This window comes from Sphaeramia orbicularis, chromosome 24 (assembly GCF_902148855.1).
Source record: "Sphaeramia orbicularis chromosome 24, fSphaOr1.1, whole genome shotgun sequence".
In the NCBI taxonomy this organism is placed as follows: Eukaryota; Metazoa; Chordata; class Actinopteri; order Kurtiformes; family Apogonidae; genus Sphaeramia; species Sphaeramia orbicularis.
In genome coordinates, this window is record NC_043979.1 from 50,234,377 (window position 1) to 50,247,524 (window position 13,148).

Sequence of the window (13,148 nt, forward strand, 5' to 3'; positions counted from 1 at the left end):
TTCTGTGCACAGACAGTGTTTACATTTAAAAGCCTTGTTGCATTTGAAAATGCATCCAATGGGACATCACAGTAAAATTAGGCATGATGTGTTCATTCCATGACAGGAGATATGTGATGTTACCGAAAATTAGTTTAATATCCCACATACATCGGCAGTGGTATTGGTAGATATCAGAATCGGAAATTAAGCCTTGGACAATATCGGCATATCGGTTTTTGGCAAAAAAGCCAATATTGGACATCCCTAATATATATATATATATGTATATATAAAACTAAACTAACTCTCATTGGTGTAACTCAGGAGTAAAATACTTGGAACGGGTCAAATAAACTGAACTAGATTAAATCTGAAAAAGTCAATAAATCTAAAAACTGATCTTTCAGATAAATAAAACCTGCACCAGAAGTACAAAGATTATGACCGCACACTTTAATCAACGTCACTGCGTCCATACGTGTCTGAGCATGTGCAGAAGAACCGACCAAATGTAATAAGATTCAGAGAAAAAACACAGATACAGAAGTGAACGAGGATGGTACAATGGCGTGCTAGCGCCACATCGGAAAAATACAAACACATGTCCGCATGAGATTAAAGTTGAAATATTATGAGAAGAAAGTCATAGTTTAAAAAAAACACAATTTAACAAAAATAATGTTGTACTTTTATGAGATTAAAGTCGTAATATATATACATATATATATATATATATATATATATATAAATGCAACAAATAAATATCTTTCACTTCTGTTGGAGCGGATGACTAATGCTAATGTGTTGATGGTGGGCGGGGCTAATAGTCTCAGTATTTGTGGGTGGGGCTAATAGTCTCAGTATTTGGTGGGCGGGGCCAGTGGGTTTAACTGTATTCTATTAAATTAGGATATTTTTCCACCTGTTTTTAAATTACGATGTTAATCTCATAATATTAGGGGTTTTATTTGGGTATTTTACGTCTTTATTCTCGTAGTGACAGTTTTTATTTTTGTACGCCGTTGTAGACTGAAAATAACCGACTGTTGTAAAAACTGCCTTAAATGCTGATGAAATAAGTCACATGACAAACACCTTTAAAAACAGACCAACCACTGGTTTTAAGGCCTTTTAGGGTCATGTGACCAACTTAATTAGCGTCCCATGATGCATCTGGGTTTTTCAGCACATGGATTTAGATCGATGTCATGACAAAGACTCTGTATTGTCTTTATTTTATCCGTTTATTTTTCAAAAACAAAATTAAAACTAGATTAAAATGATAAACTATGGACAATAAACACAAATGAACAGATGATGTCGGGAAGAAATACGATAAAAAAGAAGAAGAAACCAAAGGAAACATGAACAAAACCAGAAAAAAACCAAACAAACAGTTCAATAATTAACATGTGATTGGATTCAATCTACATTTGAATTAGTTTCATTTGAGTCTAAATTTCATGTATTTTTCTTCAGGTTCTTCATTATTTGGAACGTTTATAAATATAAACATTTGAACATTTTAAATAATTTAATTGGACTTTTTTTTTTGCACGAAATCAGAAAAAAATGGAATTATTAATATTTAGGTTATTGTTCTTGGACTGATCCGTTCTGGTTCTTAGACCGGTTTATTGTGTTTTCTATTTCAGGTCCTGGTCCTGCGTTAGTCCTGGTCTTGGTCCTGGTCCTCTGTTAGTCCTGGTCCCCGTCCTCTGTTGGTCCTAGTCCTAGTCCTGTGTTAGTCCTGGTCCTGTGTTAGTTCTGGTCCTGGTCCTGGTCTTGTGTTAGGCCTGGTCCTGGTCTTGGTCCTGGTCTTCTGTTAGACCTGGTACTGGTCCTGGTGGGTGTCCTCTGTTAGTCCTGGTCCAGGTCCTGGTCCTGGAGGGTGTCCTCTGTCAGTCCTGGTCCTGGTCCTGGTGGGTGTCCTCTGTTAGTCCTGGTCCAGGTCCTGGTCCTGGTGGGTGTCCTCTGTCAGTCCTGGTCCTGGTCCTGGTGGGTGTCCTCTGTTAGTCCTGGTCCAGGTCCTGGTCCTGGTGGGTGTCCTCTGTTAGTCCTGGTCCAGGTCCTGGTCCTGGTGGGTGTCCTCTGTTAGTCCTGGTCCAGGTCCTGGTCCTGGTCCTGTCTTTGTTCAGACGTTGAACATATGGAAACCACATGACGCATCATCAGACATGTGACCAGACTGAAGCTCAACACGAGGAGCACACATGAACAGGTCCTTGAACGCAACACGTAACAGAAGAAACACAAACAATGATGCATTCACTGACCACCATGGCCTCAGGACATGTTAACACTGAACCCACAAAAACAACAACAACAAAAACATTCCACAAGAGATTTAGGAACGATTGAAAGTTTATCACATGATCAATATTTACTGATCATCTTTGTTCTAATTAATACTTATTGATCCTCTTCAGATAAACTTCAGGCATTTGGACACAAATCCACTCCAACTCAAACACAGATTTAATCCAATCATGTTAATTATTGTTCATATTTTATTTTTTTTTCTTCTTGTTTGTTTCACACATTCAAACCTCTTTCCAATAAGCTGTTGTTTGTTTTTATTTTTTTTATTGTTTTCATGTCAGTTTACATTTTTAACTAAAAACAAAGACAATAGTAATAATAATTACATTATTAATTAGTATTAATAATTGTATTTGTTGTTATTTCTAGTTGATTCTGTTCTTATTTTACTGGTTCTGATCCACTTCAGATCATCTGGGTCTGGGTCCTCTGTCTGTTTCATGGACCAGACTGGACTCTTTAGAGGCTGGTTCTGGTCCACAGACCGTATGTTGGACCGGTTCGGGTTTAGACCTGATAATCAATAATCCATATAATTATTAACTGTTAACGTTTACATTATTATCACAGAAACCCAGACGTGTTCAGAAGGTCCACCTGGACACTAGAACCTGCTGGACCTGAGGAGGAGGTCTGGACCAGATCTGAAAATCTGGACCAGGGCCAAAGGACAGGACAGATCTGAAGGTCTGGACCAGGTCTTCCTTCTCCCTTCCTCAGACCTGCACCAGCTGGTTTCATCTAAACTGTCCCAGGTGGAACTGACAGACACTGACTGTTCAGTTCGGTTCGGTTCAGTTCGGTTCGGTTCGGTTCGGTTCGGTCCAGGACATACTCGTGTTCTCCGTCCATGGTGCGTCGGCTCAGTTGGCGGCGGCGGCGGACAGACAGGACGGTGAGTAGACCTTCAGGGTTCGTCCCAGGAACAGTCGACCACCTGCACAAACACAAACACACACACATGGGTCAGAACACGGTACCGTTGGACCCAAACTAACAGAACCTGTGTCTGTTTACATCCAAACCAGCTGGACTTCAGCTTCAGTTTTGACTTTTTCACAGATTTTTGACTCATTATTTACAGTGTTTTTTTTTTTACAAGTTTATTTTCATTCATCTGTTTTTTTTTTCTTTCTGAATATCTGGACCGGATCTAAAGGTCTGGACCAGATCTGAACATCTGGACTGGACCTGAAGGTCTGGACCAGATCTGAACATCTGGACCGGATCTGAACATCTGGACTGGATTTGAAGGTCTGGACCGGATCTGAACATCTGGACCAGATCTAAAGGTCTGGACTGGATCTGAACATCTGGACTGGATTTGAAGATCTGGACCGGATCTGTATTTGTATTCTCTTTTCTTTTCTTTTTTCTTTTCTTTTCTTCTATCATGTGTTGAGCTCATTCTTCTTCTTCTCTTCTTCTTCTCGTTTCTTCAGTGAAACTCTGAAACTCAAACGTCGTAGGAGGCAGTTTTTCCAACGTGATAATTGATGTTTTTATTTATTTTTTTTATTTATTTTCAGGGTTTTTACGTACTTTCCTGACACTTTAAAGGCGTAACTCAATCAAACTCACCGATAGATTGATCCGAGTATTCCTTAATAACAGCCTTTCACTGAGCCTCTATTGTCTGAGCGTTTCACGCTGAACGCTCACAACCGTCACATGTCACATGGACGAGCCACAAAGGAGTCTCCGCCCCCTTCGCTCTGTTCCCTGGAATCAGGCGGGACGTGGCTATCGCCTGAATGACATGAGCTGATGGAGGAGGTGATGGAGGAGCTGATGGAGGAGCTGAGGAGGAGATGATGGAAGAGGTGATGGAAGAGGTGATGGAGGAGGTGAGGTGGAGCTGAGGAGGAGGTGATAAGGGAGGTGATGAGGAGCTGATGGAGGAGCTTATATAAGGTGCAACGGGAACAACATCCATGTCCATATATGGACATCCTGGGGGCATGTTTATAGGTCACATGTTCAGGTTTTAAAAGGTGTTTTCATCACATTTTGACTTTTTTTTTTTTTTACTTACTTTTTTATTTAGTTTTACTCATACAAATATACAAGACATTTTACATACATGAACATATCCAATCAAACATCCACATATAATATATATATTAAAAATACAAAAAAAAAAGAAACAAATGTTAATCCAAATATTATCTGTGAGATGTTCAGGGTTCAACCACTTCATAATGATGTGTTTAATGACTGCCGTTAAAGGCACTTTCAGTTATTTCCCTCTAAACTTTCTGGGATTCCACCTCAAAGCCCAAACTTTGAATCTTTATTAAATGTTTGGTTCAGACTGTTCTCAGACCGGTCTGACCTGAGGACACGTCACAGTTTGAACATGTTTGACTCATATTTCTGTCATTTTCCGTCGTAGAAAAGTGGTTCAAATACTCGGGTTAACGGAGAATTTCAACTCCATTGAATGTCCCATGTGATTGACAGCTGGAGTTAGAGCCAATCACAATAGACTGATTCATTTTAGATTCATTTTATTGAATTGTTTTATCTAAATGTTGGTGACTGTCAATCATTCATCAATAACCCAAACCCTGATCATTAACTGAACACGTGATGATCCGTCACCGCCTCGCCAACGCTCAAACATGTCATTAACGCCAACGCCGTTCACTCGTATAAATATCCTCCTGTGTGTCAGCGTGTGGGGTCACATGACACTGGGGGACCGCCTCCTCCTCCTCCTCCTTCTTCTTCTCCTCCTTTTCCATCTTCTTCTCCTTCTCCTCCTCCACCTTCGTTAACTGCCTCATTACTGCTTTAATTACTGCTTTAATGCCTTCTTCCTTTCATGTCTTCCTCATTGTTTGAATCAAAGCTTGGACTGGGTTTCCTCGTTTCCTTCTCATCTGGACGTTTATCGGTGTCTCTTTGTGCTGTCAGGGCCGTGGCTGCGTTTCTATTACCGACCTTCCGTTAACGTTAATTAAAACGGGACATTCCTTGTCTTAACGGCTGAGTCACTGCGACGCCGCTTTTACCCACATCAGGGAGGAAACAGCGTCCAAACCCCAGCAAACGCAGGAAAGGCCATTATTAAAGCTGAGTCACAGCTCAGCTTCAGCTTCCAAATACCAGAGAGAAGTTCCAAATGAAGAGTCCAGGCCTGGAAACACCACCAGATACAGACTGAAGAGTCCAGGCCTGGAAACACCACCAGATACAGACTGAAGAGTCCAGGCCTGGAAACACCACCAGATACAGACTGAAGAGTCCAGGCCTGGAAACACCACCAGATACAGACTGAAGAGTCCAGGCCTGGAAACACCACCAGATACAGACTGAAGAGTCCAGGCCTGGAAACACCACCAGATACAGACTGAAGAGTCCAGGCCTGGAAACACCACCAGATACAGACTGAAGAGTCCAGGCCTGGAAACACCACCAGATACAGACTGAAGAGTCCAGGCCTGGAAACACCACCAGATACAGACTGAAGAGTCCAGGCCTGGAAACACCACCAGATACAGACTGAAGAGTCCAGGCCTGGAAACACCACCAGATACAGACTGAAGAGTCCAGGCCTGGAAACACCACCAGATACAGACTGAAGAGTCCAGGCCTGGAAACACCACCAGATACAGGCTGAAGAGTCCAGGCCTGGAAACACCACCAGATACAGGCTGAAGAGTCCAGGCCTGGAAACACCACCAGATACAGACTGAAGAGTCCAGGCCTGGAAACACCACCAGATACAGACTGAAGAGTCCAGGCCTGGAAACACCACCAGATACAGACTGAAGAGTCCAGGCCTGGAAACACCACCAGATACAGACTGAAGAGTCCAGGCCTGGAAACACCACCAGATACAGACTGAAGAGTCCAGGCCTGGAAACACCACCAGATACAGGCTGAAGAGTCCAGGCCTGGAAACACCACCAGATACAGGCTGAAGAGTCCAGGCCTGGAAACACCACCAGATACAGACTGAAGAGTCCAGGCCTGGAACACCACCAGATACAGACTGAAGAGTCCAGGCCTGGAAACACCACCAGATACAGACTGAAGAGTCCAGGCCTGGAAACACCACCAGATACAGGCTGAAGAGACCAGGCCTGGAAACACCACCAGATACAGACTGAAGAGTCCAGGCCTGGAAAACACCACCAGATACAGACTGAAGAGTCCAGGCCTGGAAACACCACCAGATACAGGCTGAAGAGTCCAGGCCTGGAAACACCACCAGATACAGGCTGAAGAGTCCAGGCCTGGAAACACCACCAGATACAGACTGAAGAGTCCAGGCCTGGAAACACCACCAGATACAGACTGAAGAGTCCAGGCCTGGAAACACCACCAGATACAGGCTGAAGAGTCCAGGCCTGGAAACACCACCAGATACAGGCTGAAGAGTCCAGGCCTGGAAACACCACCAGATACAGACTGAAGAGTCCAGGCCTGGAAACACCACCAGATACAGACTGAAGAGTCCAGGCCTGGAAACACCACCAGATACAGGCTGAAGAGTCCAGGCCTGGAAACACCACCAGATACAGGCTGAAGGACACTGAAGACACACATAGAGTATATGAAGACACTTCTGGGGCAGCAGCACCAGTTTGAAAGGAGCTCATAAACTACAACAGTATTACTATTCAGGACTTTTCAGCACCATGGACAGCATGCTGAAGCTGCCCGGAGAACAGCTCTGTGGTGCTGTCCGTGGTTCTGAAGCTGCTCCATGGTGCTGTCTGTGGTACTGTCCATGGTGCTGAAACCTCTCTGTGCTGCTGTCCGTGGTGCTGAAGGCTCTCTGTGGTGCTGAAGCTGCTCTGTAGTGCTGAAGCCTCTCTGTGCTGCTGTCCGTGGTGCTGAAGCCTCTCTGTGGTGCTGAAGCTGCTCTGTGCTGCTGTCCGTGGTGCTGAAGCTGCTCTGTGGTGCTGAAGGCTCTCTGTGGTGCTTTCTGTAGTGCTAAAGCTTCTCCCTTTAGTTTCTATCTCTGCTGTCCATGGTGCTGAAGCCTCTCTGTGCTGCTATCCGTGGTGCTGAAGCCTCTCCCTTTAGTTTCTATCTTAGCGGTCCGTGGTGCTGAAGCCTCTCTGTGATGTTTTCTGTGCTGCTGCTGTCTGTGGTGCTGAAGCCGCCCCATGGTGTTGTCCGTGGTGCTGAAGCCTCTCTGTGCTGCTGTCCGTGGTGCTGAAGCCTATCCATGGTGCTGTCCGTGGTGTTGAAGCTTCTCCCTTTAGTTTCTATCTCTGCTGTCCGTGGTGCTGAAGCCTCTCTGTGCTGTTGTCTGTGGTGCTGCTGTCCGTGGTGCTGAAGCCTCTCCCTTTAGTTTCTATCTCTGCTGTCCGTGGTGCTGAAGCCTCTCTGTGCTGCTGTCCGTGGTGCTGAAGCCTCTCCCTTTAGTTTCTATCTCTGCTGTCCGTGGTGCTGAAGCCTCTCTGTGCTGCTGTCCGTGGTGCTGAAGCCTCTCCCTTTAGTTTCTATCTGTGCTGGCCTACTTTCTGCTCTGAACATTGGCTTCAGGATGAACAATATCATCAGTTTAATTTCCAAAGTGTTTTATCCTGAGGTGAAAGACACTGAAGTGAAAAACTGGTCTGTGTGGAGTCGGAACCCGACACCGTTTGGTTCCAGACTTGTGGATTTCGAGGACGTGGGTTTGATGTTTTTTTAATCTCCAACCTGCTCAGACCACCAGAACAAAACCAGACTCTAAACACTGCATGGGTTCAACAGGACTGTAGTCTTTTTTTAAAATTCATTTCGGTTCCTTTTCTTTCCTGTCGATCCTAAACTCAGTGTGTCTGTCCACTGTCATTGATCCAGTTAGTTTTTTCTTCTATTTCATTCAGTTTGTGGCTCATTTTGTTCTTGTTACTTATTATTTGTGTCAATTTTTCATTAATTTTGTTCATTTTATTGATCATTTTTGGCCGTTTTTGTTCATTTTCATACTCTTTTTAGTCTTTTTTTACTCACTTCAGTCATTTTTTTGCTTATTTTTTCATGTTATTTATTATTTTGCAAATTTTTTGTTACTTTTATTTACTCTTTAATATCTGTAATCATAAACGCAGTGTGTCCATCCACTGTCATTGATCCAACTCCATGGGTTTTACTGGTCAATCAATGTTGGAGAAGATGACGGTGTTTCCACGGTAACAACGGAGCCTCTGAATGTCCAAATATGGTCATATCTGATGACCATGAAAAGATGAAGAACTGTATTTGACACCAATTATTGACATGTATTGATAGTTTTAGTGGATCAGCAGGTGTTAGACTGTTCCATCAGTAGGTGGTTTATGTTGGAGTTTCCAGCCCTGACAGTCCTGTGGATTCCACTGAAGCTAAAGATTCACATGAATGAACTTCAGACTCAGCGTCAGTCTGAGTTGAACTGAACATCAACCAAACGCTGCCTTTAAGGACACGAATCCATCTGCAAACTAATGGAACAAACAGTGAGTGGAGCCGAAGGCAGCGTTTGGTCTAATGGAGTAAAACAGGAGGAGACGGACGGTGGAGCTGAGAAGACTGAAGAAATAACACTGGAAACAACACTGGAAACAACACTGGAAACAACACTGGAAAGAACTGAAGAAACAGCACTGGAAAGAACTGAAGAAACAACACTGGAAAGAACTGAAGAAACAACACTGGAAACAACACTGGAAAGAACTGAAGAAACAACACTGGAAAGAACTGAAGAAACAACACTGGAAAGAACTGAAGAAACAACACTGGAAAAGAGCACTGGAAAGAACTGAAGCCTCATTTATCCTTAGACTGTTCTCCAGCTCCTGTGGAGCCCACCGTCCAGGTCCCAGCAGAGTCCAGTCCCACCTTCAATACTGACCTGGAGTCACTATGGTAACACCTACTGTACAGTCCATTCAACACTGTGGTGGAGATGATTCAACTCCCTCCTGTTCAACACTAGTGATGGTAGTCTTATTCTTTTTACTCCGTTCTTTTGGTTCGTTTATCTGTTGTGAGTTGAATGGTCTGGTGGGTCTAGTGGGTCTGGTGGGTCTATGTGGGTCATGTGGGTCATGTGGGTCCTACCTGGTTTGGGACGTGCAGGTTAAAGTCCAGCCCACAGACGAACTCAGAGTGATGTTCCACTGTGTCCAACAGAGGACGGTCCGACCCAATGTCCCAGAACCTGCAGGGACACAAAGTACCACACAGTACCACACAGTACTACACAGTACTACACAGTACTACACAGTAATACACAGTAATACACAGTAACGCACATTACTAGACAGTACTACACTAAACTTGGTTCAGTTGAACTACTACTAGTACTAGTAGTAGTAGTAACAGTACTAGTAGTACTAGTACTGCTCCTACTCTAGTACTGGTACTGCTCCTCCCCCTCCCCCTGAGCAGTCCCCCTCCCCCTGAGCAGTCCCCCTCCCCCCACCCCCCCCTCTGAACAGACTCCTCCTTCTCCGCAGATTTTCCAGAAGTTCTGTGTCCGTCAGGTTTAATATAAAAAAGACAAAGATGAGCAGAAAAAAAGTGAAGGAGGGAGGAGACGGAGCATAAAGAGGATAAAAAAAGAAACCGATTTAAGGAAAGACAGAGAGGCTGAGAGATGAGAGCGCAGAAACGGAGCCAGCCAATAAAAGGCCCCCTCCGGCCTTGGACCGGCGGGGGCCAATCCCCACTAATTGAACGGCGGCGGTTCTTCTTCCTGGTGGTGGCGGTGCTTAGCGTTAGCGTTAGCATTAGCGCGGTCCTGCCAAAGCCCTGACGCAGCACACGGCGCCCAGACTCATCCACTTTGCAATGTAATTAAATCATTTTTAGTGGGAACGCTGCAGCCCCCCTGGGCTCCATTAGGACGCACTGAAAACACAACCCCCCCACAGTGAGCGATGGGCGTCTGGGGAACGCTCCCCATTCACACATATTATATATCGACTGGGTTCGCAGCATAAATCACTCACTTCCCCTGTATACGAGTATGTGTTGTATACGCAGTAATACCAGTGTGTTTGCAGTACTACTGCAGTACTCAGACACCAAAGTACACAGAGGAGAGTAAAAGTACACAACGGCTTCAGGAGCAAAGAACTGCAGCACTTTGGCATGAGGCGTTCACTGACCTACCACTGTACAGATGGAATTAGGAAGCATGAGGCGTTCACTGACCTGCCTCTGTACAGATGGAATTAGGAAGCATGAGGCGTTCACTGACCTACCACTGTACAGATGGAATTAGGAAGCATGAGGCGTTCACTGACCTGCCTCTGTACAGATGGAATTAGGAAGCATGAGGCGTTCACTGACCTACCACTGTACAGATGGAATTAGGCAGCATGAGGCGTTCACTGACCTGCCTCTGTACAGGGTCCACTAAAGGCCTTAAACACAACAGTTGTCCATGCGGCTGAACTCAGACATAAGAACAAATCAAACCCCTAACAGAGTGAATATTAAGTTCATTTGTTTTAAATCCTACTTTTAGGTCATTTATTAAATATTTCTTTTTCCACTGGTCCTGGAAACACTTATGTTCTTCCATCTTTTTTAACGTGTTGGATCAGATGGATCATAAAGGTTCAGATGCAGGTCTACAGTTCTCCTTCATCATCTGTTTTTCACAGACTTCAGTCCTGACGCTGCACATTCTTTAGCCGCTAACAACCTCAAACTGCAACCCCCCAACCACCACCCACCAACCCCAAACCTCCACCCACTGACCTCCACCCACTGACCACCAACCCACAACCTCCACCCACCAACTGCCACCTGCCAACCTCCACCTGCCAACCCCAAAACTCCACCCCACCAACCCCAAACTGCCAACCACTGACCTCCACCTGCCAACCCCCAACCTCCACCCACCAGCCTGCCAACCACCAACCAAAACCTCCACCCTCCACCCCCATATGTCCACCACCCGTCTGAATCCACCATCTGCAGGTGAATCATGGTATGAATGCAGTGAAACAACAGCTCATTGATCAGACGCAGTGAACTCCACCGGCCGCATAATGAAGTGCAGCGGTAATAAAGAGCTGAACGCGCCTCCGTCGGGTGCATTAGGAGGCGCAGGAATCACATCCAGCTAAAAGCCGGCGCCGTCGATAGAGCCTTCAGGGAATGAGTAACTGCTCTGATTAGTGCCACAGAGTTCAGCTTCAAAAACCAGTGGAAGCTGAAGTTTGGCTTCAGAACCGAAAATGGAGTGACTTTAAGATCCAAATGTTCTGGAGTTTTCTGAAAATAAACTGATTTAAGGAATGAAAAATGAGCAATATTCCACTAAAATCAGACAAAAATGAACAACCGATGAATTCAGACCTAAACTAACAAAATAACATGACCTTTAAAAACATGAAGTATAAAGTGTGTTTAATACGTTCACCTGGACACCAGAGGGCTAAAGCGTGTTTAATATACTCACCTGGACACCAGACGGTTAAAGTGTGTTTAATATACTCACCTGGACACCAGAGGGTTAAAGTGTGTTTAATATACTCACCTGGACACCAGACGGTTAAAGCGTGTTTAATATACTCACCTGGACACCAGAGGGCTAAATCGTGTTTAATATACTCACCTGGACACCAGACGGTTAAAGTGTGTTTAATATACTCACCTGGACACCAGACGGTTAAAGCGTGTTTAATATACTCACCTGGACACCAGAGGGCTAAATCGTGTTTAATATACTCACCTGGACACCAGAGGGCTAAATCGTGTTTAATATACTCACCTGGACACCAGAGGGTTAAAGCGTGTTTAATATACTCACCTGGACACCAGACGGTTAAAGCGTGTTTAATATACTCACCTGGACACCAAAGGGCTAAACCCAGGCCCAGTCAGTCTGATCCTTCCTTTTTTCTTCCGTGTTGTTGTTTTATTGTTCATTTTTTTGTTGTGTTTGCGGTCAGTTTGGTTGCGCTGCTGTCGTGGCATCGTCTCCAAACAAAAACATTTCTGATCTTAATGAAACTTCCAGATTAAATGAAGGAAATAAATAAATGAATGAATGAATAATTGACAGTCTGTCACCTGGTCAGTTCAGACTAAATAAGTGTTAGTTTATGACGCAGACTTTGACCTTTGACCCTCAGACTCGTGGTTCACATGTGTTCCGTGTCTGTTCTTCTCCTTCTGTCCATCCTCAAATTCAGTTTTCCTTCAAACCCTTTCCTCTCATCGTATCCATCTCATCTTTAAGCCTTTTAGCGTCGCTGCCGCTCTGTCACGTCGTCTTGGGCTTTTTTCGTCGTAGATTCTAGAATCAGATCCAGCCTTTGTTCTCAGTATTTGCATATCAGCACAGGATGGAGACGCTTATTACCTGGATCAGATCCTGCTGCCAACCGCTGAATGGAAACGCCCACCGCCGCTCCGCTCCGTCGGTCGGATCACGTCAAAACCGGACAAACCTGCGAATCATTAAGATCTGGAATGAGTCCAGAACCGGGGATGATCTGGGGTTTCACTGGGTTTTCTCTGGTGTTATCTGATCCAAACCGAAACGGGTCGCATTATATCGTTTAATCACAGCATCGATAAAACTCATCGTAGATTGATTCTGCATCAGGACATGAGGAAGAAAGAGTGAAACACAGATATTAACACACTGTAACCCTCTGCTGTCCAGGTGAGTATATTAAAACACACTGTAAACCTCTGCTGTCCAGGTGAGTATATAAACACACTTTAAACCCTCTGCTGTCCAGGTGAGTATATTAAACACACTTTAACCCTCTGCTGTCCAGGTGAGTATATTAAACACACTGTAACCCTCTGCTGTCCAGGTGAGTATATAAACACACTTTAACCCTCTGCTGTCCAGGTGAGTATATTAAACACACTGTAACCCTCTG